This window comes from Manis javanica, chromosome 1, assembly GCF_040802235.1.
Source record: "Manis javanica isolate MJ-LG chromosome 1, MJ_LKY, whole genome shotgun sequence".
NCBI classification, from domain to species: domain Eukaryota; kingdom Metazoa; phylum Chordata; class Mammalia; order Pholidota; family Manidae; genus Manis; species Manis javanica.
Window position 1 is genome coordinate 124,029,695 of NC_133156.1, and position 27,584 is coordinate 124,057,278.

At 43.9% G+C, this 27,584-nt stretch overlaps 1 protein-coding gene and 1 long non-coding RNA gene across 3 annotated transcripts in view; one reads left to right on the top strand and one right to left on the bottom strand.

Annotated features, from left to right (window-relative positions):
* The window catches only part of RAI14 (retinoic acid induced 14), a 136,831-nt gene extending 134,320 nt beyond the window's left edge, over positions 1 to 2,511 (bottom strand). The window contains exon 1 of one of the 2 annotated variants that reach the window (XM_017674203.3): positions 2,340 to 2,511. The gene's annotated coding sequence lies outside the window, so the exon portion shown is untranslated. Of the gene's footprint in view, positions 1 to 1,784; positions 2,179 to 2,339 lie in introns of those variants that run through there. The other variant, XM_017674205.3, reaches the window with a different exon arrangement.
* A 148-nt stretch (positions 2,512 to 2,659) lies between these two features.
* On the top strand, positions 2,660 to 25,744 carry LOC140849597 (uncharacterized). The gene is made up of 3 exons (XR_012131677.1): positions 2,660 to 2,792; positions 14,559 to 14,636; positions 25,326 to 25,744. It is a non-coding gene; the product is annotated as an uncharacterized lncRNA (long non-coding RNA).
* The last annotated feature ends 1,840 nt before the right edge of the window (positions 25,745 to 27,584 follow it).

The following is a 27,584-nucleotide window of genomic DNA, read 5'->3' on the forward strand; positions in this document are numbered from 1 at the left end:
AGCAATGTGTACAGAATCATGCCACTTATGTAAAATTATTAAATACACAAGCTGGCAGATACTGACTGCTCTTGGATATAGAATATAAAGAAGTACCAAAACATGTTTGGAAACTATGTATACTTCACACTAGTGATTACCTAAGGGTGGAGGAGGAAGAAAAGGAGAAGGTCTGGATAAAATATTGTAGTTGCAGTTTATTTCTACTGGGGAGATACAAAGCAAACATGGAAAGATAAGCAACTCGTAAATATAAGTAGTGGAAAAAATGGAAGCCTCACTATATTCTTTTACTTATGTCTGAAATATTTTATACTTTTTATTTTGAAAGGCAGACAGAGAAACAAAGCACCTCCATAACATTCTGTAATCTCCAAGCCTCCATGTCTTCACCTGTAAAATGGGAATGATACTATGGGCACCTGCGTGGAAGATGCTTTGAGAAGCGGCAGTCTGGAGACAGAACTCCATTGCCAGGTACTTTGGGGCAGGGACCAGTGTATCATGATCTCGTGGAGTCTCCGGGGCCCAGCCTTCAATCTTGTTATTCAATTTCACAGATAATAAAATTTTTCAACAGGGTTATAACCACTGCCCCCAAAAAGCCATAAAACAAATCTAAGGAAGTAAATGATACAACAAATTCATTAATAAAGCACCTCAATGAATGAAGATGCAAAAATCTCGACAGCCCAACAAGGGACCACCTCTCCGAATCTGTTACGCAAGCACTAATAAAAAAAAATGATAACTGGATAGTTTTCCTGACATAAAATGTATTTTACAAGCCCAAGGGAGAAAATATGACACTGGTAGGCATCATTAAGAAAAGATGATCAGATTACATCCATCAGTAATAAAACTCCCAGCCACACCTGTGAACTGGGCCCCGGGAGACTGGGCGCAGAGCAATCAAAATTCAGCCCTCGCGCGCCGCACTCTCTTCTCCGACTTTGTCCAAACCTCAAAGAGAGAAGACTTTCCTCGCTAAGTTGAGCTTCTGTAGAGTCCTACTAAAAACCAGTTCCTCCCTCTGCCGGGCCCTCGCAGTCCTGAGGGCACATTCTCCAGCGAACCGGCAATGTTTCCCCACTGCGGGCAACTTGGAAAGAAATTCCTCTCCCGGAAGGTAACCGGAGACCCGTCCAAAACCCTGTGGGCCTGAGGCCACGGGAAGCCGTGGGATCGAGGGGAGCGGCCTGGAGTCCGCAGATGTGCCCCACTCATCACTAGAAATAAAGTTGCGCTAAGCAGCGCTCCTCCGAGAAGTGCAAGCCTCGGCATACAGCCCCGGCCGCTGGGGTGGGGGGGTCACTTGTTACCTCCTCCACTTCACACCGGCTGCATCTGCCGGTAGACCGTCTCTCACGGCTGAGCTCCCCCCACTCCCCCGCACAGAAGGGGAGTGCGCGGTCCAAACGGAAAGGAGCGCGTGAGCCCGGGGTGCGCAAATGACCCCTGCCCGCGGCTGGGAGTAAGCAGCGGCCGCCAGCCTGACTGAGCCCACAGCGAAGGGAAGATGGGTGAGGGAGAGTCCTCGGCGCCGGGCAGAGGTTGGAGCTGGCCGCGGGCGCCCCTCGCGCGGCTCCACGCCCTCCCTCTTCCCCAAGTGCCAGCTGCCCCGGGTCTGCCCCAACTCCAGCATCCCTCCTCCCGGCCCTTGTCGCGACTGCGGCGGGCAAAAGGACAAGAGCGGGATACAGTCGCAGGCCCGGAGTGGCTTCGCCTGCACTCTCGAGCCAACGGAAGGGCCCCCTGGAGTAAGAAAGGGAACAATAGCGGACCCTCGGTCGCCGGAGCCGTCTGGAGTCTCCCGCCCGCGCCTTCCTTCGCAGCTCCTCCAAGTTCAGCACGGAGGCGGGTCGAGCCCAGAAGCAGGCACCCGCCGGGAGCGGAGCGCCAGATGGGCCGGGCAGGTGGGGCAGAGCGCCGACTGGGCGGGCCGGAACGCCCGGCCGGGATCTGGTCATTCATTCCCACCCGCGCTCCCTCCCCGGCCGCCAGCGGCCCCCGTCCGCGCCCTGCCCCGGCCCGCCGGCGACTGGCAGGGGCAGGGAGGAGAGAGCCCCTCTCCTAACTTGGCCCGGTCCTCCCTCTCCATCGGGATCCCCAGCAGCCCCCCTCTCTCTGCCCCAAGTCTGTCCTCTGCAGACAGCTGGCGGCCGGCGGCGGGCAAGGGAGTGGTGGCGGGACGCTCGCTGCCACCCCAAGCCGCTCAGCCCGGCGCGCCGTCCCCGGCGCCGCGCTGCCTCCCTCGCTCGAGCCCCAGACACAAAGGCGGGGATGGGAGCTGGGGACCCCGCTCCAGGAAGCTTCCCAACTCGGCGCCGCGCACTCACCCCATGGAGGCGGCTGTGACGGCGGCTCCTGGACCCCGCTGGCTGCGCCACCCCGCCCGCCGCTTCCCCAGGAAAACGCGGCCGCCGGGCTCGCTTCCTGCTCGGCTTCCTGCGCCTCGGTCCCTCCTCCTCCTCCCCGCTGCGGGGGTCAGTGGGCGCCGCGGCTCCCGGGCTGGGAGGGCGGGGCGGGGGCAGCGGCGGCACCACCACGTGGCCGCCCGGCGCCGGCCCCTGCCGACCTGGATCCCGCGGGAGCGGGGAGGGAGCTGCTAACCACTCCCTCCCCTCCACGGCGCGCGGCCCCAAATTCCGCAAGTCAGGTGACCCGGCCCCGCGCTCCGGCCGGGACCTGCGGGAGGTGCTCCCGGCGCGGCCGCCGCCCCAGCTCGTGCGCGCGCTCCCTGGGCGTCCGGGACTTGCTTGAACGTTACACGGATCGTCGGACCCTTCCCCGTGGGTCTGTTTTATCCTCATCACCTGGACTTAATGGAAACCACCCTTGCCCTGACCCCGGGGTTTAGAACAGATGAGATCTCGAATAGTATTTATTTCTGGTCAACTTCCAAAGTCGTTTGTGGCCGAGGGGGTGTTTCAAAAGTCACTGATAAGAGACTTCTCACCACAATCAAATTGATATTTTCCAAAATTATTGAACAGAAAGTAAAATGTATTCGTTCTCTGGACTGACAGAACCAATGGTTCAGTTGGTAGGAGTGACTGTTTCCTAACACTCATCAGGTGGCAAGAGAAAATTCACAGCGTTAAGCATTGCTCTGCTCAGAGTGAGGAGCAATCTACAGCCTGAACGAAGAGGCACTGATGGGGAACGCCCTCTAAATAGTGGCTGGGGTGCAAAGAGGCAGGGCCTTACCCCCTTTCGGCTTCTCTCTCTTCCCCAGCCCGCTAAGCCCCGGTTTAGCATGATTAAGTCATGATACCCGCCTTTAACTCCAAGGACTTCAAAGCTCTCCCATTTAATTTGGGACTGCTTTCCCATTTATTCTAGTAATAACGCTAACCAACTATAGCTAACAAAGTGTTTATTCAACAGAGCTCCTCCTTCTCTGGGTTGGCATCCTTTGGGCAGGGAAGGAAGCTTTCTGGAATAAATGGTATGAGTACTTTCCGGTGGGATCCAATGTAAGTCAATTGAACTTAAAAAAGCCAATTCCAACAAAAGTGAAATTCCTCATAACAGTTTAGTTTATAACATCTTGGCTATATTTTGATGGCCTACTTGTCAGGCTTTATCTTCTGTCCCCACACAAGGGAACAGCCTGTTTTACCTTTAACAGTGACTTACCAAATAGGGAGCAAAAGCCGTGTAATTATGAACTGTAACTGTGAAGCACAGTCTTCACTTCCTAAGCATGTATCAGAGATTCCTTACAGAGGTGATGAATAGCCAGTATAAAGCAAGATGCATACTCCTTTTCCTGTCCTTTATCCCTCGCTCAAATACAATGATGCTCTAAAATAAATGTGAATTCGCAAATTTTTTTAGTTTATGCTGGCAATTTCTATAGTACAGTTTTTTATTTTATGGGGCCGAGTGATAATACTGCCACTTGCCAGTTTTCTGTTCTGCTTTTAGCAGGTCAGTTTCCTTCAAACTAGGAAGTTGGAAAGGTGGGATTTGGAGCATAGTATGGGGTGTGCCATGCCACCTTGAAAAGTTGCATTTGTATTCTGTAGGAACAGTTGACAAGTTGAAGAAGTTAGTATCAAGCAACATGAAAGAATAATTGGGTAAGGCAGGGTCATCAGCCTTGTACTTCTAGAAGCCCTGTCTCCTTTTCCCCTTTCCCCACCTTGCCCTGTCCCAGCCACCTGCCTATGAGCCCACTGGCCTGTGTCAGCTCTGTGGCTGGAGTGGCTTGTGGGTTTACTCTGTGTTCTCCCTAATTTATAGTCCCACCTCTAACACCAGCAAGTTCAACTCTAGGTGACGGGTTATTGTGGAGGGAAGGACTCTTAGTTACTCAGTCCAGTGTGCCCAGATCTTTTTCTAGGTCTCCTCTCCCCTAAAACTCAAGCCACCTGCTTGAAGTTCTGATGCCTGCAGAAGGATTGGTGGTTAAGTATAAGATTAAACAGTGTCTTATTGTTTTTTTTTTTTGGCCTAGGACTTTTAGAAATACTAACTGGATTCAGGGTACATTGAACACCTCTTTGGTAGAGACCAGGCCCAGGTAAAAGGGTTCAGGAAAAGGAAGGATAAAAGGATCATCTAACCTGAACAAAATTGGTAAAACTCGTTATTTACAGGGAAATTGCCCCCAAACCAAGTAAGTATGATGTGACATCTGTAGTACAAGGAGTAGTAATAAGGGCAAGAGGACCAGGGTTCCTAATCCTTCTCTTTTACTAACTTGCCATTTGAACTTCACCAAGCATATGAACCTCTTCTGGTCCCACTTCCCTAATCAGTAAAGAACACTGAACTACATGGCCTCTGAGAATTTTTTCAACTCTGACATTCTAAGCACATTCTCTTAATCCGAAGAGCCTTCACAAGCTATATTGTTCTTACATTTTTTGGCAAAGCTTCACTATCTGATCATCCTAGCAGGTCAGCCTTATCATACCAACAAGATTGTAAACTCCTAAGAGCGTTGCTATCCAGGACTTAGCAAGATGCATAAAAGAAACTCATTGATTCTTAGGCCCAACTTTTCAATTTTGAAATTAAATAATATCACATCTCTTCTTTCTTGCTCTCTCATCACTATTGGTTCTCCACTTATTAGGAATTTCTTAAATCTGGGGAACCAAAGCTAAGCCTTGTTGGGGTGTGGGGAAGTTGGGGTTCCTATGGCCAGGATCCTCACTGAACTTAAACCACTTGATGATGTAACTGGCCTGTTGCTAGGCTACTGCTTCCACACCCATAGGCAATAAGCTATTATTGCACTATATAGAGAGCTCGGCCCAGTGCTCTGGGTGGAGACAGAGATGCTAATGCTCGACCTAGAACAAGCCGGGTTATAAACCCTTTCACCCCAAGAATGTTCTACTGTCATTTCTTTGGTCACACTGAATCCATAGTGAACTTGCTTGGGACTGAAACCCATTGGCAAGACATGGGGTAACAAGAAACTAACCTTGAAGGAGGAAATAGAGATAGGTATCACATTAGAGCCAAAAAGTAACCCTCCACTTTATTTGGTATTGGTCCGGATCTGACTGCACTTCTGGGTCCAGTTAGAGGCAGTTTGATTTAGAGGAATGTGGCGATACTGGATCCAGTCCAAAGAATGGAACAAAAACACAATCAGAAGTTTGGAAGGAGACAGTCTACAGAAAAGAACCCAAATATTCGTAGAAAAAAACACTTTTGTATTTTCTTGAGATTTCCAAACAGAAGGAAATGGACATAGGAGAAATTAATAAAATAACTTTAGCATTCATTGCTTTTCATAATTTAATAAAGCCATAGTAATAAAGTAACCTGCAAACATTGTTAGCCCATGGTTGTTCCACTTGCCAAGAAGCCAGCAGAGATTTCTCCAAGAGTACGTTCCTACTATACTTTCCTTCTCCATGACCTTGAGCACCTGCTCGGAAGGTGGAGCTAAGATACTTCGTGACCCCACTTTCCAAAATTGGGCATGAGTGTGGCAAAGAGAAGCATCTCAACCTGACATCACAGACTCAGGAGGATCTTAAGACTGGCCTGTCATCTCCTATGAGCAATGTAAAGTCTGCAGAACTCTTTCCGGTGTGATAGCTATTAGCCATGCAAGAGCACTTGAAATGTCACTAGGCTACTAGGCTACTGGCACTTAAATTGTCACTAGTCCAAACTGAGATGTACTGTAAATACAAAAATATACAGCAGATTTCAAAGACTTAGTATCAAAAAAAAAAGTATCCCACTAATAAATGACTTCTACTGACTACATTCCTAAATGCTTGTATTTTGGATCTATTAGTAAATACATTATTAACACTAAATTCCCTTATTTCTTTTTACTCTTTAAAATGTGATTAACTGGAAGGTCAAAAATTACTATGTGGTGTGCATTTTATTTATATGGGATAGTATTGCTATAGGGGTTACTATTAGCAGTTAACAACAGTTAGCATGTACTCGATAACAGCATTTTTCTAAGTGATATAGATAGTAACCATAGTGGCCATGTACTTATTAATGCAATCTGGGATACTTTTGAGAGTGCAATGGAGTAGGGAAATTCTAAAGCAGCCAGGATACTAGAACAGAAGGCATAAACTGGACTTGTCTTGAGCAAACTAAGATGTTAGGCCACCCTAATGTTAGGTCATTTAATCCTTCTGTCAACTCTGTATCATTATTATACCCTTTGGGCACAGGAGGGAACTGAAGCACTGAGAGATTAAGTAACTTGCCTAAAGGTACACAGCTAGGATGTGGCAATGTTGAGATTCAAACTAGGCCAGTCTAGCTCTAGAGATTTCACTCTTAATTAGCTACTGTACAACTGTAGAGAAGTTGGGGTTCCTATGGCCAGGGTCCTCACTGAACTTAAACCACCTGATGATGTAACTGGCCTGTTGCTAGGCTACCACTTTCACATCTTTAGGCAATAAGCTATTATTGGCTATGTAGAGAGCTTGGCCCAATGCTCCAAGCAGAGGCAGAGATGCTAGTGTTTGACCTACTGCCAGGAGACCAAGCCAGGTAATAAACCCTTTCACGCCAAAGAACGTTTTGCTGTCAATTTCACATTGAATCCATAGCGAACTTGCCCGAGGCTGAAATCCACTGGCAAGACAACAACATTGTCTACTTAAGAGCTAATATGGACTGAGAACTTAATAGATGCAAAGTTTTTCTCAATACAGCAAGTTGGAGTATTATCCTGTCTCTACAGATGTGGAAATTGAGTTTCAAACAGATCTGGCAACTTGCCTACATCATAGATCTAGAAAGAGTGTGGCCAAGAATCCAAGCTTGGGATGCCTAACTTCAGTGGTCTTCTTAACCACTACTCTGTCACCTTCAGGCCATTTCAATTTCTAAAGCACTCTGATTGATCTCATTTCTTCTCCCAGTTCCAGCAGAGGGCTGAATAAGAGAGGACTAGAACCTGGGTGGCATCAACCTTGGAATAGGCAGCAAACTGAAAGCTCAATCTTTATGGCTTTTCCTTTCTCAGAAGAAGCATTTTCAGATAATCCAAATAGCCATCTATCTTGCAAATGGATTTCAGCCCCAGGCAAGTTCACTATGGATTCAGTGAGACTGAGGAATGGCAGTGGAACGTTCCTGGGTGAAAGGGTTTATTACCTGGCTTGTTCTCCCAGTGATAGGTCAAGCACTAGAATTATGTTTGCATCCAACAGTCTGCAGGTCTATGATCTTCCTTCATCTCTGTCTCTGCCTAGAGCACTGGGCAGAGTTCTTTATATAGTGACTCAGCCAACATTAGCTTATTGCCTGTGGGTGTGGAAGCAGTAGCCTAGCAGCAGGCTAGTTACATCATCAAGTAGTTTAGGTTCAGGTGAGGATCCTGGCCATAGGAACCTTCTTCACTTTATCCACACCATCCATGCCAAGTTGGTTGCTCTGCTGTGCTTGTCAGAAATTCCAGAAAGTATTCCCCCATTAAGATGGTAAATGAGGGCATTAGCAGCTCAGGAACATCAAGAAGGCAGTTACTAGGTTATCAAAAGCCTGAGAGAAGGGGCTTTCTTTCCCACAGCTCTGCAGTCATAAGCAACATCTCACCTGGAAATCTGTGAGCAGGTCAGGTGCAGCTTTTCTTGCTTCCTCCACAGTGGGCATGATTGTGGCAGCCCATTAGAATCACCTGCCTTTAAAAATTACCAATTAATTTTGGGGTCCATACCCTAAAAGTACACAGTAAAGTGTGGGGCCCAGGCTTTGGTATTTTATATTCTCCCCTTAGATTATCGTGAAGTGGGGCTGCTCTTTATTGGCTGTCCCTGGAACATTTGGGTTTTGATTAAGCATTACAAATAAAATGAAATTAAGTGAAAAAGGTGTTTTAATTTTGTTCCTTCCTTATCCAAATAGTGGACCCATAATAAATCTGTGTACTACTTTGGCTGATGAGTTGTTTCCCATCTGTTACAGCTCCTTGTTCATCTGTTTCAAAGACTTTGTAGCCATTTAGCTTCTGTTACTTATTTTCACTTCTCCATTGTTGTTTGCCCTCTTTCAAATCCTTAGTAGACTACATGAAGTGGGTTGCTTGTTGTTTTCAAAATTGGTCTTTGATTATATGAGTAAACACATTTGTAACTCCGGGGAAAGGAATTCCTGGGGCAAAATACCTCTAAAACCGAAATCAGTTAAAGGGAAAAATAAAGTTGAAAACCTGTTTATTGCTTACAAACTGTAGTCCAGGGCCATCTCTCTTTTCTGCTCCAGCAGAAGCAAAAAACCAGCACTCCCCCTCACCTTTCAGGTTCAGATAAAACCTCTGTTGCCCAGGTAATTACCCATTGATATAAAGATGAACTTGTCTCCACCCCTGAGGAACACCTATTCATATGCAGATGCACTAAAGCCACATTTCTCTCCACCCCTGAGGCTGCACTAAAGCCAGGTGAGATATTCTGGAAATATTACAATTTTACCCACAGGCCACCCCTCCAGAAATCTCACCTTACAATTTACTCATTCCCCCTTTTGCAATGTTCCCTGGGCAAAACTGAAGCATTGTGACCACACTAATGACATGCAATAGCAACAGCAATAAAATCATGACAATCCTCAAGCCAAAGGATTCAGCCTATGCAGATTAAGTAAATATGCTTTATAGCACAATCTCTCACTAAGCACAAAATATGTTTAATACACTAACACACTATTATTATTACTTGCTACACTTGTTTACTCATTCCTAACAACCATGCTAGATTACTCACAAAACTTACCGAACATTAGACAAAGTCAAACCTCTCTTTAAGCATTTTTTTCTTGACAACAGCAATAAAATCATGATAATCCTCAAGCCAGAGGATTCTTCTATGTTCAAAGTCCTATGCAGATTAAGTCCAAAGCTCATCTACTTCAACCATCACATGGCAGCTACAGCCAGGGGGCACATCCAGGCCACAAGGACTGTAGAAGAAAATAACAGTGATCTCTGGGGGCCACTCTGCTGTTATTCCAGGAATACAGAGGAAGCCATCTTCCAGGTCTTTTCCCCAGGTGCCAGAAGAGCCAGCTATTGCTGGTCCATGTGTCCAAATGTCCAGGGCCACATCCATTTAACAGAATCTAATTTCCACTTTATTTCTAATTGCTGCACTCATCTTTGTAATGCATGTCCAGTAAAGTTGGTGCCTTGATTGCTCTCAATCACCTGCAGCTGGTCATAGGCTGCAAAAAGACACTCTAGGCCCCTCTTGGTGGTTTGCTGATCTGCACAACATGCAGAAAAAGCAACCAATAGTCCAGTAATCATGTCCACACAAGTCATGGCATACCGATACCTTCTGATATGGGCAGAGACCCAATATAGTCTATCTGCCACCTGACAAGGGGTATCATCCCCCTTACTATTGTCCCATGTTGCTGCGGGACTTGGTATAAGTCCCTCTCAGAGTACACAAGGCACTCCTTCCAGGCTCAGCTGACTTCTTCAAAGGTCAATGGCCAGCCCCACTGACAGGCTACAGCCCACATTGTCTTTTGCCTTGTGTGCAACAAACACTGATGTAACCATTGGGCCACATCAGAGGCAGGCTTTCCTTCTAGCCAGTGCACCTGGGCCTATGTGTCTGCTTCATCATTCCCTGGGGATGCCAAAAGCAAATGGCCAGTCACATGATATATGGTAGGTGTCTATGCCACGCCACTCTGTGGCCTTTGGGTCCAGTCTCGCATCCACCCCGTGATGGGATAGGTGGTTATTGCCTTGGTCAGAGCTGTTCTGGTGATGGGCTCCATAGCCAGCAAGGCATGTCACATAGCAGCCAGTTGTTTCTCTATCAAGGTGAACTGGACCTCTGCTTCTTTGTATACTTGTGACCAGGCTCCAGCTGGCAGCAGTGGCAGCAGCAGCAGCCTCCAGCTTGGACCATGGGCTAGGTTCAGGGTCGGCATAGCCATCAGTGGTGGAGGGGCCTCCACAGCCACACGGGTGCAGACACATGTCCCGCAGGCCAGGGTCAGGGTCAGCACGGCCAGCAGTGGTGATGGTGCCTCCATGACCACATGAGTGCAGCACATGTCCCTCAGTGAAAGTGCCACTTCTCCCCATCATGTCTAGGGGCACCCCTCCCAAAGGTCATACCCATTATGACAGATTTTGGGTTCAGAAGTCCTGCTGACTGTGCCAGATGTAACTCAAGGGAAAGGAAATCCCAGGATAAAATACCTCTAAAACTGAAATCAGTCAAAGGGAGAAATAAAGTTGAAAACCCATTTATTGCTTACAAACTGCAGTCCAGGGCTGTCTCTCTTTCCTGCTCCCGCAGAAGCAAAAAACCAGCACTCCCCTCACCTTTCAGGTTCAGATAAGCCCTCTGTTGCCCAGGTAAATACCCACTGATATGGAGATGAACTTGTCTCCACCCCCTGAGGAATGCCTATTGATATGCAGATGAACTAAATCCATACTTCTCTCCTCTCCACTGCTGAGGATGCACTAAACTCAGGTGAGATATTCTGGAAATATTACAATTTTACTCACAACATTTTTAAAAGACATTTTCCACAGCAGACTGCTAGTGCTTAAGATGTGTGAATGCACCATTGTGAGGATAGTTAACAAAATTCCATGAGTCCTTTCTTTCCATTAATAAAAATTCCTCATCTACCAAATATGTGTCCTAAGCAGATTTCTCACATTCAGAATGGAGGTAGTTCTAAGGTAAAGTTATCATTCTTCCTTTACCTTCTCTCTCAAAGAGAGCCCTGGAATTTGTTGGTCTAGACTTCCTGTTTGAGTGTCAGAACAAGAGGAAGGCGGTGAAAGTGGTTTGGATGATCCTGTGACGTGCCAGGAGAGAGAAGAGGGATAGAACTGGAGGAGCCAGAAAGAGCACTGTGGAAATGTTCCTTCACCTGAGCTCAAGTGGTACGGGGAAGGCCCACAGAAGCCAGTGGAAGCAGGAAAGGGGGTCTTGGTGACTTCCTCCTGTGGATTCCCAGAACCCTTAGAACACAAATGCCAAGAAGAGAAATTGGCTTCACAATAATAGGCCAATGAAAGGAAGGAGGGCAGGGTTCTGGTGTTAAGGGTATTAAGGTCACCGTTGGCCTACCAGGCGGAAGTTTGTCCTTTAGAATTATGTAACAGAAGGGAATTTTGGAGGCCATGTGAGAGAACCAGAAGATTTAGTTGGCGCTGAGTCTGGGAAATTTGACACCAAAGACTCAGGGCTCAGGGACAAAGAGAGGGAGGTGGAGATCTGAGTGGGCCTTGTATTTGCTTTGTGGATTTCTGGGAAGTATTTTAAAGCACTTTTATTTAAACTGTGTGCCTTAAGAGGACTCTCTATTCACATCCAACATAACAGTCTCATATTAAGAAATGTAAATGACAAGAACATTCAGTGTTTTCCTTTGCAGGGACCAAGGGCAGACAGCTTCAAGATGTGCCTTTGTGACATGCAGATTATTTCAGAGTTGAGATCAAGGCCCAAGAGACTCAGAAAGAACTTTGACCTCCCACTCCTCAATTGCATAAAAAGAATGTAGACAGAGGAACCGCTTCAGGAGGAGAGCTACCTCCTTAGCTAGCTATCTTATAATGTAAACTAGGTGTGGTAGACAGGGAGGGATGAGGCTAAGTCTGTTAAAATTCCTCTGTGCCTCCTCATTGTTTGTGTGGCCAATCATGGTTTTCGTTTATCAAACATTTACTGTTTTCCCATTCCAGTGAATTGCTTCCCTTTCCCTTTGAGGTCTCAGAACCCTCCCCCTTCTCCTTGGTTTGGGATGACATATATACTTCACTCTCCCTGACTGCCTTTGGAACCATGTCTATGGCTTTCCTGTAGGTGTGTAATTAATCTTTGGCTTTTTTCTCCTGTTAATCTGTCTCATGTCAATTTGATTCTTAGACCAGCTAGAAAAACCTTGAGGAGCAGAGGAAATTTCTTCCTCCCAAACAACTTCTCACCCTGGTTCCCTCTCCCTAACTTCACTGCCTTGCAATCCATGTCTGGGCATTCTTACTCGCAGGTTCAATCCAGAGGGACTCAAGATAAGAGGGGCATCTTGGAGACATTGTAGGATGTGTGTGTGTGAGGCCAGTTCTACAGTAGAGAACAGAAAAGCAGTACCAGGCAGGAGTCCCCCCAGCGTGGCCTAGAGAGCAAGCTTCTCCAGCCTGAGGCAGTTCTCAGCAAGTGGGCAGCAAACGTGATTGAACTTTCTTTTATTTTCTGTTTTTAAAGATGTAGTAAAGATGAAAGATGAAAAAATTTAAGAAAAAAAACCAAAGAAGCAATAGTCTGTCAGGTGGTAGGTTTCTATCATGGCTTCTCCACTTACTAGTTGTGCAATTTGGGACAGATCATTTCATCTTTTTTGGCCGCAGTTCCTTCATCTGCAAACTGGACTAATATTAACACCTGCCTCTTACATTATGTTGGAAATCAAATAATTAATACATGTGAAGCATGTACAATAGTGCCTGGCACAGAGTAAGAGCTAAGCAAATATGGATAATTATTACTAATATGGAGAACAATAAACAAATCATAGAAAATAAAATAGTAGTATATATCAAAATCAATTCAACTATTAATAAAAATGTCATAGGCTATAGCTTAAATATTTCTAGGGTACTGTTTGCTAACTTACATGAAAACTTTATTGACTAAAATATAAGGTACAGCATGTAACACACATGGAAAGAAGAAATATAACATGTTCTTAACCTTCAAGGAGCTTCTAACCCATTTGGAGTAATGGCCTATAGACACATGTGGACAAAGAGTCACCAAAAAAAAACAGCAAATGACTTCATGTTGCTTCCTAGTTCTTTTGCATTATTCTGTGGCTTCGCCAAGCCATGTTGCCTGGCAAGCTGTGCCCTTGAAGATGCGAGGCATATTATTCTGCTAAAATATTATGAAGCAGTGTGCTGTGGGAACCAAAATATAAGTAAACTCATTCCCACCCACAGAAATTCCTTTTCTACTCTGCCGCCTGGGTTGAGAATGACTGTGCTATGCAGCTTCTGCACTGGTGAATAATGTGACTGAAACATTGTCAGTGTCAGGATCAGCTGCCTGGTACAGTGATAACAGTCAGTGCCTGTTACAAGATAACAGTGGCTCTAACCAGACAGGGGCTTGTTTTCCTCATATTTTGAAAAGTTGCTTTTTTTGGATCAGTGGCTCAAAGTTGTCAGTTTACATAAACACAGTGAAGGCACTATTCCTTTCTTTATTTACAAGTGTGTATCTCAAAGTGTGGCCTATGGATTAGTCTGTCTGCAGAAATACTGACTTGATATCTCCAATAAGTGGGTCACAAAATCAACAAATTTAAGAAGCATCCTAAGTGACTCTTGTACACAATAAACTTGCAAATTATCAGTTTAAAGTGTTTTCTCAGTTAGGTGATTTTTAAAACAATACTTTTCAAGCCTGAATGTGCATATGAATCCCCTAGGATCTCTTGAAAATGCAGATTGTGATTTAGTAGATCTGAAGAAAGGCTTGAAATTTTGCCTTTTTAGCATGCTCCCGGTGATGCTCTATCTGAGGAACCACACTGAGGAGAAAAGCTTTAAAACATTGGAGCAAAAAAACAAACAGTTTTGAGCTACAAAATACAAGAGCAGGCATAAGCAATGGGAGCAGAGATGGGGGTACCCACTGCTGTCCCTGAAAGAAGACAGAATGCCTCTGCTCTTCCCAAAAGGGTAGGTCACTGGTAGAAGATAGCAGCTAAAGGCGGAGCTTAGAGATTGTCAGAGGGCTTCCTGGCCAAGGTGAGATGAAGATGGGCAGGTGAAACAGAATAGTTATAAAGGTGTTTTTCTAATGAATCTGGCCTGAGGAGCTCAGATGATATGAAAAGAGCTTGAAGAAACTCAGAGTGAGCAAATGAAACTGGATGAATGCAAATATTTAGATAGGTTAGACTCAGAAGGTGCAAGAACACACAATTTGTATTTAAGAGTTTGTTTTCTTTCAACTCTTGCTTTTTACTGTGGCATTGTATTGTTTATAAGCAGAAGGAAGATAGTATTATACACTATGTGTTGGTTTACTAAAAAAGTTTCCTTTTAATCTTCACAGATGAGTCTGGATTCCCCATTTAGGCAGATGCACCCCAGGAGCAAGCGTCTGGGAACACAGCGCACTCTCCTTCAGAAGGTGAGCCTGCTGCTCTACTTTCCCCACAGTGGCTCACATTGATACCACTCTTTAGAATTCAGAAGGGACTGTTACACCCACTTACCACATTTAACCCTCCCAGTTACAAAAAATAAGTCAGGTAATAATTATTATCCTATTTTGCAGATTAAAAACACCTCAGTTATGGGGAGTTTCAGGGATTTTTCTAAGGGGCAGGATGAAAACTAGAACCCCTGTTTTCTGAGTCCCATACCCAGCCCCAAGATTTGTTTGCTTTCGTACAGCTGTTTGTAGCAAACAGTACAATATTTCCATGGATTATCAGAATCTCACTCATTGTTGCACAAGGAAAGGAGGCCCTCTGTTCACTAAATGGAAGCGAGAGCACAGGGGCTTCAGCCAGAGCTGAGGAAGGCCTAAGCGGTTGCAGAACCTGGGAATGGACTTCTGCCTCCAGCAGCATAGCTGACTGGTAATGCCAAACAATGGATATGGATAATTATTACTAATATGGAGAATAATAAACAAGTCATAGAAAATAAAATAGTAGTGTATATCAAAATCAATTCAACTATTACTGAAAATGTCATAGGCTATAGTTTAAATACTTTTAGGGTACTATTTGCTAACTTACATGGAAACTTTATCAACTAAAATATGAGGTACAGCATATTTTATATGTATTCTCCCCTACCAATACATATACACACTGGATAATATATACCAAACTTTTGGTTAAAAGCACAGTTAAACTTACAAGAGAGTAAGTGAGAGTCACAGAGGGCAAGAAAAAAATGTAAAGGAGAGTGGTCGGCAAACCCCGAGGCACAGAGCTGCTTTGGGGGCATCTGGTGATCCTGGGAGCTTGGATCTCTGTGGGGGATCTAAAGTCATGTGGGGTATGAGAACTGAGATCCAGAAAGAAGTGTGGGGTCTCAAACAGCTGGACTCTCAAGGAAGAAGTTGGGGCAGGAAAAAACTCCATCCTCTGGCAAAAGGAAACCAACAAGGAAATGTGTCCACGCCTCCCCCCGCTGGCAACGATCACCCAAAGGCCTTGCTTTTTTTGTCACTGGACATGAAGCTTTTGCTTTCCTGGGTCAGCATTTGTCTTTGGGATACCTGGCAAGCAGTGGTCTGGACAGACTGCCGTACTCCCGTCAGACTCCTGTAGGAGGCCCGAGGGCTGCTTTGCCCCAGCAACTGCTGTCACGCTGGCTGGCTGACCGTAACCAAGCTCAGCCCTGGACCTGAGTGAGACCATTCAAGCTCTTCCCCCTCTATTTCCATGGAATTCCTCCTTGGGCTCCTTTTTCACACAGGACTCCCTAAGAGCAGACTGATTTTCCCCATCTGTGTCATGATCTCTGCTCCCTATACCATCTATACCCGGGGTGCTCCCTTTTTTTCAGCTCTGGGGCTTGCATTTATTTCTAGGAGAGAGATGATTAAGAGGTTGAAAGCCTAGGCCAGATAGTTCCACACCTTGAGATGTGGAAACTTGGGGAGCAAACCTTTCTTATGCTGTGCCCCAGCGGCATGCAGCCGTGTGTGCAGGAATGCAGAGCCCTCCCAGTGCAGCTAGATGGGGGCAGAGCTGGTCAGCTTTGAGAGTTACACACAAAATGTCAGGCAACTCATAGGTTCTAAATTCCTGAGTGTCATTTGGATATTATTTTGCTGGAGTAATTTGATCTCAATGGCATTTTAAATGTTAAGGTTAATGACACAGCTGATAGAATATTGGAGCCTCTGTCAAATTCCAGGGTTTTTTTAAACCATGGTACTTGGAGCCTCTGGTTTTTTCACAGTGCCTCAGGGTGAAAGACTCAGGACAGAGGCCCCCTCATTCTGGCTTTAATTGCTGTGACTCCAGTTCTACCTGGCATTAAAATCTGTGGTCCTGATCCTAATCCACTACTACATTTCCTCTTAACTCAAGAACTTAAAGAATAATTATATATAATTATAATATAAAGTTCCCACAAATATTCAGTTCCTACTCCCCTGGGAGGATTATATACCCTCCCCCTGATGAATCGAGATGTGGCTGTAAGTCTTACTTTGGGCAATGAGAAGTGAATGGAAGTGGCACATGTCACTCCCGGGAGAAGCTTTAAAATCCTGTGTGTGATTCATTATTGTCTTCTCCCCACCCCTACTCCCATTTTTGGAAACTGTGGAAATAGAGTGGAGATGGGCCTCCAGCAGCCCTGGGTTCTTGAGTGACTACAAAGTGAAGAGCCCCTGCCAGCCCACATGGGAAATGCAATGTGAGAGATGAACTTGGTGGTTGTAAGCTGTTGAGATTTTCAGGTTGTTCGTCAAATGCAGCACAACCTAGCCCATCTTGACTAATACAATAAACAGATTGTCTTCAGGTTGCTGAACTTGAAAAAGAAATGAAGTTGGAAAAGTTTTTGATCTGCAGTTGTATTCTGAAAGGTAGTGCATGTTAGTATAGAGGATAAACATTTGTTTTGGAGAAGAGACACTTAATGCCTTCATCCCTACTAGCTCACAAATTGAGCATCTAACAGTCTCAGTGTCAAGTCTAGGAGGGGTCAGCAAACTTTTTTTTAAAGGGCCAGATTGTACATGTTTTTAGATTGCATATTTCTTGATCTCTGTTGCAACTACTCAACTCCACCATTAGAGCTCAAAAGTTTATGGCTTCAGGCAACGAGTAAACTAATGAGTGTGGCTGCATTCCAGTACAACTTTATTTATTGAAACAGTGAGCTGGCCTACAGTTTGCTTGCCTCTGTTCTAGGGCATAGAGACCAACTTGTGAACCCTTCAGATCTCCAAACTCTGCCAACCACTCTTTTCTTCCCCAGCTTTATTGAGATATAATTGACATGCAACTTCGTGTAAGTTTAAGGTATACAAAATGTTGATTTGATACACTTATATATTGCAAAATGATTACCACCATAGCATTAGCCAACACCTCCATCACATCACATAATTACCATTTCTTTTTTGTGGTGAGAACACTTAAGATCTACTCAGAGAAACTTTCAAATATTTAATGAAGTAATATTAATTATAACCACCATGCTGTACATTAGATCCCAGAACTTACTCATCTTATAACTTGTACCTTTTGACCAAGATCTGTCCATTCCCTCATTATCCAGCCCCTGGTAACTGCCACTCTACTCTGTTACTATGAGTTTAAATGAGTCTATAAGTAAGTGATATTGTATAATATTTGTCTTTGTCTGACTCATTTCACCTAGCACAATGCTCTCAAGGTTCATCCATATCATAAATGGCAGGATTCCTTCTTTCTTATGCTGAATAATAGTCCACTGCATATATATATACCACATCTTCTTCATTCATCTCTGGATGGACATGTAGGTTATTTTCATGTCTTAGCTATTATGAATAATGTTTTAATGAACATGGGAGTGCAGCTATCTTTTCAAGATCCTGTTTTCATTTCTTGGATAAAGGCCCAGAAATGGGATTGCTAGATCATGTGGTATTTCTATTTTTAATTTTTTTGAGGAACTCCATATTGTTTTCCATAGTGGTCATACCAATTTACATTGTTACCAACAACACACAAGGGTTCTCTTTTCTCCATATCTTTGCTGACACTTGTTATCTCATCACTTTGATAATAGTCATTCCAACAGGTATGAGTTGCTATCACATTGTGGTTTTTATTTGCAAGACCCTGATTGTTAGTGATATTGAACACCTGTTCATATCCCTGTTGGCCATTTGTATGCCTTCTTTTTTTTACTGCGGTAGAATTGACATATAACATTATGTTAGTTTCAGGTACACAACATAATGATTTGATATTTGTGTGTTGTATGTCTTCTCTGGAAAATGTCTATTCAGTTCCTCTGCCATTTTTTAATCAGATGATGATTTTGCTATTGAGTTGTATGAGTTCCGTATGTGTTTGGGATATTAACACCATGTCAGCTATGTGGCTTGGAAATATTTTCTACCATTCAAGAAGGTGTCTTTTCATTTTGTCGATGGTTTTGCTATGCAGAAGCTTTTTAGTTTGATGTGGTCCCACTTACTGATGTTTGCTTTTGACTTTTGCTTGTGCTTTGGTGTCATATCCAAAAAATTGCTGCCAAGACCAATGTCAAGGGGCTTTTTCCCTATGTTTTCTTCTAAGTTTTACAGGTTCAGGTCTCACATTTAAGCCTTGAATCCATTTTGAGTTAATTTTTGTGAGTGGGATAAGATAGAAGTCCCATTTCATTCTCTGCTTGTGGTTATTCAGGTGGTCACGTATATTCATTCACCCATTCATTCACTCAACAATGATACACTGATAACCTCTGTGCTCTAGCCAGTGTGTTAGGTTCTGGAGACAGAGCAGACAAGACTTGCTCTCACAGTGCTTAGAGAAAAGTGCAGGGAAACATACAACAAAGAAATTAAAATGATAATTTATGATAACAGCATGCACTATGAAACAAAACAGCATAATGTAATGGGGCCCAGCATGAGATCCAGTGTCACAGAAGAGCTTTCTGAAGAGGTGACATTTAGCCTGAGGTTTTCAGATCTAGCTAAATAAGCAGGACTGTGGTGTTTGTAGGCTCCCCTTCTTCCTCCTAAAACCTGTTTAAAGGTATCTGAAACTCCTTTTCCACAATTGGAAGAAACAGATTTAAAATTCAAAAGCATGGTAGGGTCACATTTCAGTGTGAATGAGCTCTGTTTGAACTGTAATTGGCCAATCAATTCATCAGTGTGAATGACTGGTTATCATACTCTGTTTTGACTGGGGAGGAGAGAGGAGCAGAGTGATACTGCTTGTGTAAATACTGGCTAGACGCACAGCTCATTAGTAGGGTCTGCTTCCTCTGCAGTCACAGCTCTTAGAGGGGTGCAGGGAGCCACCATAGTCTCTTGAGTGAAAGAGAAGCTGGAGAGAATTCGAGAGGTATTTCCCTCCTGAGGAGGAGAGGACTCCCTGGGATCAGGCCGGAGAGGAACAGCTTCACAATTCTCCATCCCTTTAATCTATTTTCTCACCTTGCACCGTTTGCACAGATATTTTATTTGCTTCTTTGTTTTTGTCACATTTAGTCCAGGAATCTGTTAATTAATATCTTACTGCCTTTATTTTCTATTTCACACAGCTAGGCACTTAGTAAATGCTCAATAAATGCATGCAACTTGATTGCTGTCCTCGGTAATTATGTTCTAGAACCAGAAGCATATTACTGGGCTGCATCATTATTTTCCTCCCCATCATGAGCTTTCCTGACTCACAAACATGTATGGTTAACCAACAGACAAGAGAATTAAATGTAACTTTTTGGTTTTCTCTAAGTGTTTTTAAAAGTCTGCTTAAATTTTTTTGATTTGATTCCTTACTTGGAAAATGGGGAAAGAATCTTTTCCAAAGGGTCTCATTCACTTTCCACAGTTTCATCACTCTGATGATCCAGAAACAAAGAGCTGCAATTGATGCATCAGTTAACTGCTAAAGAGAGGCCATGCTTTGGGTGCAGAATTCCTGCTTTCTCTCCAAATCCTTGCTAGCTGGGATAAGGAGACCTACTATTTATTTATGGGACAAAAGGCATTTTGAAAGTTTAAGCCTTTTTTGAGACATGAAGTCTCTGATGTTGTAGGCTGGCCATTCTGGAAAATACATACCATTTGTATGTGCTGAGAAGAACATATTACTCATTCTTAACTGTTTTAAGTGAAGTATCACAGATCCTCCATTTCTAATGAGATCCTTTCCCAGCCACCCTCCGTACATGTCATGAGGTTACCTTTTGCTTTGGAAAAACTGTTTTTAAGAAATCAGAATACGTAGTCAGAGGCAAGCTGGCACAGGTGATAACAAGGATAAAGTCTGGGGCCAGTCTCTCTGGCTTTTACTTCCAACACCACTGCTTGCTGACTAGGGAACCCTGAGCAAGTCAATTAACCTCTCTGAGCCTTTCTCATCTGTGTAATGGGACCAGTAAGAGTGCTTCATTAGGGACTTTGTGAGGATTAAATGAAAAGATACAAGGAAAGCACTCAGCCCAGTACCTGGCACCCGGGAAGCCTTCTGTGCCAGCAAGGGTTCCTGTGTGTTGCTGGTCATTAACTGCACCACTTCTGATGATATGTTTCTAGGAAGAGGATTATGTTTCCTCTTTCCTTTCTAAAACACAAGAGAGTTGCTGAACACTGAACACGTGGCTGAAGTGCAGTTAAGGAATGAAAAGAAAATCTCTAGACCTCATCATACTAAACCTCTAAATTTTATCACAGTCTTCTAAAACCCCTTTTAAATAATTTGGCATTTCAGATGTAGCATAATGCACAATATTTTAAAATACAGAGAGGTTTCCAAATGGGGGATTAGGTTACATATTTACATGTGATGTACAGAGAGAAACTATTCTTTTTTAAGGATTTGGTTCCATTCCTGGTTTATAAATCAGTTTCCCCTTCCTATTCAAACCCAAACAGTTCACATTCCTACATAACTTACGGTTTCCACAGAAACACCACCTAGGAAGTGGTATTTCCCAGGCTAAGAGCTTCATATTAAGTTTTCTTGGCAAGATGAGAGAACAGTATTTCAGGTCTATAAAACCCGTAATTTTAGCATGATTGCCAGATAATAAGGATAATAATAGAGTTGCAGAACTTTAGAACTATAACATTGGATCTCATCTAGGCCAACCCCTCATTTTACAGATGAGTAAATACCTTATGCTTGAACTGTGTTTTATGGTTGTAAAAGGGTTTCCACGTGGATTATATCATTTGCCTTCCCAATGACTCTGTGAGGTCGTCAGGAGGTAGGTCTTATTCATTCCCACTTGGTAGATGAAGAAATGGAGGCTTTGGAAGGACAAGTGACTGGCCTAGACAATGGAAGGAATAGGTCAATGCTATCAACCTCCTCATAGGGATACCCCGGTGTTTCCAGGAACTTCTCAAGCCTACTGGAACCATCTAGACTTCAGTTCTTCCAGGCTTGCTGCTTTGGACTTTGAAACCCTTTCATGTGCAGAACAAAATCCAAGTCCCTCAGCATGATACACGAGACCTCATGCCTGGCCTTGGACCACCTCTTTTGCTCATCTGCTACCACGCCCAATTTATATTTTGTTCTAGGAACTCTAAAAGCAGTTACCTCTGCTCTGCTTGGAACATCCTTCCATCTAACTTTTTTTCCTCTAACCAACTTTCTTTAAGAATGAGCCTGAGATGTTCATCATTTTTCTTCTACTTCTACATCCCCTTCTTAAGAATTCACCCCAGCTCTAGTCCTAGAAAATGTAGGTCTACCCTCTATAGGACTTTACCCAAATCTGACTGTGCCAGAGGTGGCCATGGGATCTGGGAGGGAGAAGAATGGACAACGGTGTAAATCTAAAAAGAGGCAAGAGGCCATGTGGCTCTGGAGAGACTGATGTTGGGGAGAAAGAAATTTCCTCTACCCCTCAAGGTTCTTCTAGCTGGTCTAAGAATCAAATTGACATGAGACAGATTAACAGGAGGAAAAACCCAAAGTTTGATCATATACATACAGGAAGCCATAGACACAGGTTCCAAAGACAGTCAGCGAGAGTGAGGGCATGTATGTCATCCTGAACCAAGGAGAAGGCGCTGGGGTCTGAGACCTCAAAGGGAAAGGGAAGTAATTCACAGGAATAGGAAAAGAGTAAATGCTTAATAAACGAAATACTTGATGGGCCACAGAAACAATGAGGGGCACAGAGGAATTTTAACAGACTTAACCACATCCCTCCATGTCTACCACCTCTAGCTCACATTACAAGACAGCTGTTTCAGGAGGCAGCTCTCCTCCTGGAGCGGTTCCTCCATCTGAATTCTTTTTATACGGTTGAGGGGTGGGAGGTCAAAGTTTCTTCCTGAGACTTTCGGACCTTGATTGTTCTCAACTCTGAAATAATCTGCATGTCACAGTGGCACATCTTCCGGCGCCCTGCCCTTGTTCCCTGCACAGAGGAAAACACGGAAAGAAGCTCTCTCTGTTCTTGATACCTTGACTCACCAGCTTCTACGAATCACACCTTCCACAAAGGCATTGCAGTAAGCTAGCTTTTAATAACAAACAGGAAGCCTTGAGAGTCATAACACTCTGCTCAAGCCATTGTGGTGCATTGTTCCCGTAATCCTCACTCTCTTGGAGAGCTTAATTCTTACTCTCCCCAAAACGTCCAAAAATAAAAGTTACTTCTAAATACTTGGCTTTCTCCCAACACTCTTTCCTCCACACATTGCTTTACCTGCCAAGGTCTAACCTAAACTAGGAAAGCTGAAGAAGGAGATACTAGTTGTATGTATCAATTAATAAAATAAACAACAGCCGTTTGAAAATTACAACATGGTTCCCCTGGTTTTGGTGCCTCGCTCACTGGGCTATAGGAAGGAATATCAAAGGATAGGAAAGGGGGGCCACTCCAGCTTACAGTGCCTGCGATTTAACGTGCAGACAGAGGAGGGGAGGGTACTTCCCCCTCCTTTGCAAAGGCAGAAGTGAGCCTCTGGTAACTCCTCTTCTACAGGGAGACTCTGTGGATAAGAAACCTCAGGAATGAAACTCTTAATTATAACCAAACATGGAGCAAACAAAGGCACAGGGACCACACTGGGCTCTTTTATGTGAATCTTGCCTCCAAAAGGAGGCAGCTTCTTCCAAATTTTGTAAGAGATCAGTGACAAGCTGGAATCTTTCATTTCTGGGCCCAGGGAGAAATTAAATTTAAAGAACCATCCTCATGTATGTCTGAAAAGCAAAGAGATTCAGGCTTACCACCCTGGTAAGCTCTGGGGCTGCCAAACATTCTTGGAGCTTTTGTACAGATGTAATTCCGTGACTGGGGAAAAATATGTCAGTCATCTCCCTAACTGTAATAGTTTCCATGCGTAACCTCAAAAAAGTAAGGTAAAAATACTGAATGGGTGTGCTGAGGGCTTGCTCCTGAATCTTGTCAATGCTGAGCAGCACCGAGGATAGGGATGTAGGGAAAGGTTTGTGCCCACTCACTCTCTCTCACCTGGATCCTCCTTTGCCTAACTGCTGTGGATGTCAGGACTTGATACAATCTGTGGTTGTAGAAAAGAGGATTATTTTCTTATTAAAATAAGCTATCTAGTTCATATGAGAAAGAAATCTGTGTTCTTGGCCCTGTAATTATAATACTGATAGTCCTTGAGTGCCTAAAAAGGTCTAGACACTTCCCAACTGTTATGCATAATCCTTACAGCTCCCATTATGCAGATGTGGAAACTGAGTCAAAGGGTGTTCCAATGACCTAACCAAGATAATAGAGCTGGGAAATAGCTGAACCAGGCTTTGAACAAATTCTTCACTGACTCTAAAATTTACATTTTTCCCATTATACTGTGCTGCCAAGTAAACTCAGCAGCCATGTTAGAATAAGGCTTTAGAAAAGCATATTTGAAATACAGAAAGGAATGAGAACTTTATCAGGCAAATCTTACTACAGTGTCTCTGGGGAGCCTACAAACCATGGAACATAAATTTGAGTTAATTATAAAGGAAAACTGGAGGTATCATTAGTGGCGTGTCTACTTGTGGGTGGGTTCAAATCACCCATCACTACGGATCCTGCCATTGTTCCCCACCACTGACTCCCTACCTGAAAATACAGAGAATGGCTCTCACGTTGACTCTGACCTACGCAGTGACCTCAGAATCTCACACTGAATCTCCTCACCATGTTCCACTCCCTGGACCCTTTGGCTTTCTAGAATTTTCCAACCTGGAGAGGTGTTCTGTAGTAGCATCTTATCCATTATTCCCATTCATGGCTTCTCTTAGCAGTCCCCAGCCAGCCTCTTGCAGACACACATTGTCAACATGATTGAGTTCTGGGGTAATTGTCAGGAAAGCTTGGGTATTCCCACAGTGGAGTCTTGGAGTCACAGACTGGGGAGCCAATAGAAAGAGCACTGTACATTCAAATAGGCTAACGGCTTCAGTGCAGAGCAGAGTTCAATGACCAGGGGGCTGGCTCCTGAGAACTTCTACCCCTGCATTTCCATTCTCACTTGAGCTACTGTGGTGACTTCCCACCAGGCTCTCTGCATCCCTCTTCCCTGTTCTTGCCTCTCCTGCCTAGCCCTGAAGCCACAGTAACCTGTGCATGCCACAGATCAATCTCCTGCTTCAAACATTTCAATGGCTTCCAGCATACTCAGTATGAAGCCCAAATTCCTTACTTCAGTCTGTAATGCTCTGTAACACCTGTAGGGCCACTCACATACCCCCCACCTCATCTCACCCTAGTCTCTTCCTTGTCCATCAGGTTCCAGCCAGCATCACCCTCTCTCTTCCCCGAACATGCCACACCCTTCCCTCTGCCTGGACTAGCATTTCCTAAGCCTTTGCTTTATCCTTTAGGTCTCAGCTTCCTCAGATAGCCCTTCATAGACCACCCCATCAGATGTGGCAGCCCCCTCCCCAGTCACTCTCTACCATAGTTGCAGATCTTTCATTTATTTATTTATTTTCCCTCACTTATTGTTCTATTTCCCCCAATAGAATGCAAGGCCATGAGGAATGGGATTTATTTTGATCAGCACTGTATCCTTAGCATGGTGCTGGCACATAGAAGAGAGTCAGTAGATATTTGTTGAGCAGCTGAGTCCCTTAAATTATTTGGCCTTTGCCTTTGCACAACTTATGAAAGCCTTCTCCCTCTCCTTCAGGACCGGACTCTCAACCCATGCCTCCTGGGAAGTCTTCCCACTTCCAGTGCCATTATTCATGAATCCCTTCTGTACCAGCTTTCTTGAGAGGTGTGTGTTCTGAACAAGGCCTAATATGTTCTGAGAATGCCCAAGCATCAACTGCTAAATGTGAAGAAATGGAGAATTGTATTGCTGCAGAGGGTGACCTTCTGTAAGCCCAGCTGCAGCCTCCGTACATCATCACTTCGCCGAGTCACCAGCAGCATCATGTATTTTGGACCACCCCTCACAATTTTTTTCTTAGATAACTGACTCCAAGTGTGGCTCAAGTTCACTATTTTTTCCTCTGGCTTCCTTTTGGTTAAGATAAGATATTACATAAACCTGGAATTCCAAAATATGTCCCTCTGATATTTATTACTAGAAACATTAAGTTCTAGAAAATACAGTTCACCTTAAAGAGGATTTCAGTTGTTTTTACTCACACTGTGCTGTTGCAATCACCAAGCATGAAACACTTTGTCTTCCTCATCCACTCCATACACCTCTATTTACAGTTTGCAAAACACATTTGAATTACTGACTCATTTATCTTCACAGACTGTGGAGTTGTCAGAGAAGAAATATGACCCCCATCTCACAGCGGGGGAAACCAGCTCCTCCTGTTTGAGGTGGTTGGGGATCTCAAACTATGTCCCAATCGACCACCTGCAGATGTTTGGGGTGAGGCCTTACCTCATCACCATTTCCCTGTAGTTTCCATAATGAAATTGTGCAACCCTTTAAAATACGATCATCAAAAAGCCTGATTACATCGAGTTGCACATACATGAATACAGTTCACAAGCTGCTAAAAGGTTCTTTTCATCTGGAACAGTGGTTTCTGAGGCTTTTCTCACAAAGACCCCACTTATTTTTTTTCCAGTGTGGATTCCCCAGATGTGGAGGGAGGGTCCAATGGCCAATCAGCTTCTGATCCTCTTCAGATATCTGGCCATTATATGTGTTGTTTATTAGACTCTAGACAGGATCAGTGGGTCATCACAGTTCACCTCATCTGTGTAGCCTTATCACAGGCAGTTTTAGTTGTTAGTCCTCATAGATATCAAAATGTTGACATTAGCACAAATCCCCCTCCCTTAATACCACCTCTGAAGACCCTCAATGACCCAGAGATAATTTGTGCATGTGTGATATCTAGTTCTATTCTCAGGAAAGGTATCTGTGAAATCAGGTGAAGTATGAGTTAAGTTATATTTCAAGGCCCTGTCCAAAGCCTTCTGTTGCAATGCCGTTTGAAGTATGAAACACCACTTGAAATAAATGAACTATAACTCTGGGCAGGTGATCTTTCCCCTGATCCAGAGTTTCTTATATGTGAAGTAGAGGGATTGTTGGGCTTATCCAATTTCCAGAACAAAATGCAGTAAGGCAGTCATATCCCTTTGACTGAAGGATTCAAGGGATATTTTCCTTTTTTAGCGAATAGTTTGTACTGATGTACACTGTGAACCCAGATGCAGGAAAGCAAACTATTTCCTTCTGAAAGAAAACAGGATAGATATTTAGTACCTGATCATTTCCCTTTTGTTGCATATCCCAATGTTTTTAGGACAACAACTCGTTAATTATAATTAGATAGCTTTAAAAATACAGTTTGCAAAGTTCTTTACATTAGTTTATTTCATTCTTCCAACAACTCTGTGAATATTATTATCTTTGCTCGCAGTGGAGGAGACCAAGACACAGAGCAATGAAGTGGCTTGTCCCAGACCACCTAGAGCATCAGTAATGGAACTGAGATTGTGCTTTCAGATGCACGGGCCGCTCCCGCCATTGTCTTACACTGGCGGCAGCTGGATCTTTTCTAACAGGCTCTGCTGTGCACTGTGAGATCCTTTCAGTAAAGTTTTCTGAAGTGTTCAAATTGAGAAAGAGAAAGAGCTAATTATATAATACCACTTTCGAGCCCTAATCACCACTAAATTTCTGGTAACTAATTTCTAATTTGACTTGTTAATGAATTGGCCAAGATAATCCTCCTATTGGATAACAAGCAGCTAAATAATTGGAAGTTGGTTGCTTTTATTTCAACAGTGTATGAAACCTACATGGCCATTCTAGGGGGAAGAGGAAGCTGATTTGATAGTTATGAGGTTTTTCTTGTCCTACCCCCCCTTCCATTTAGATACAAACACCCTCTGGAACAAAGTGGCCATTATTACAGCATGATGGTACGGAATTTGGTCCTCACATGTTAGAAGATAAATGATGTTA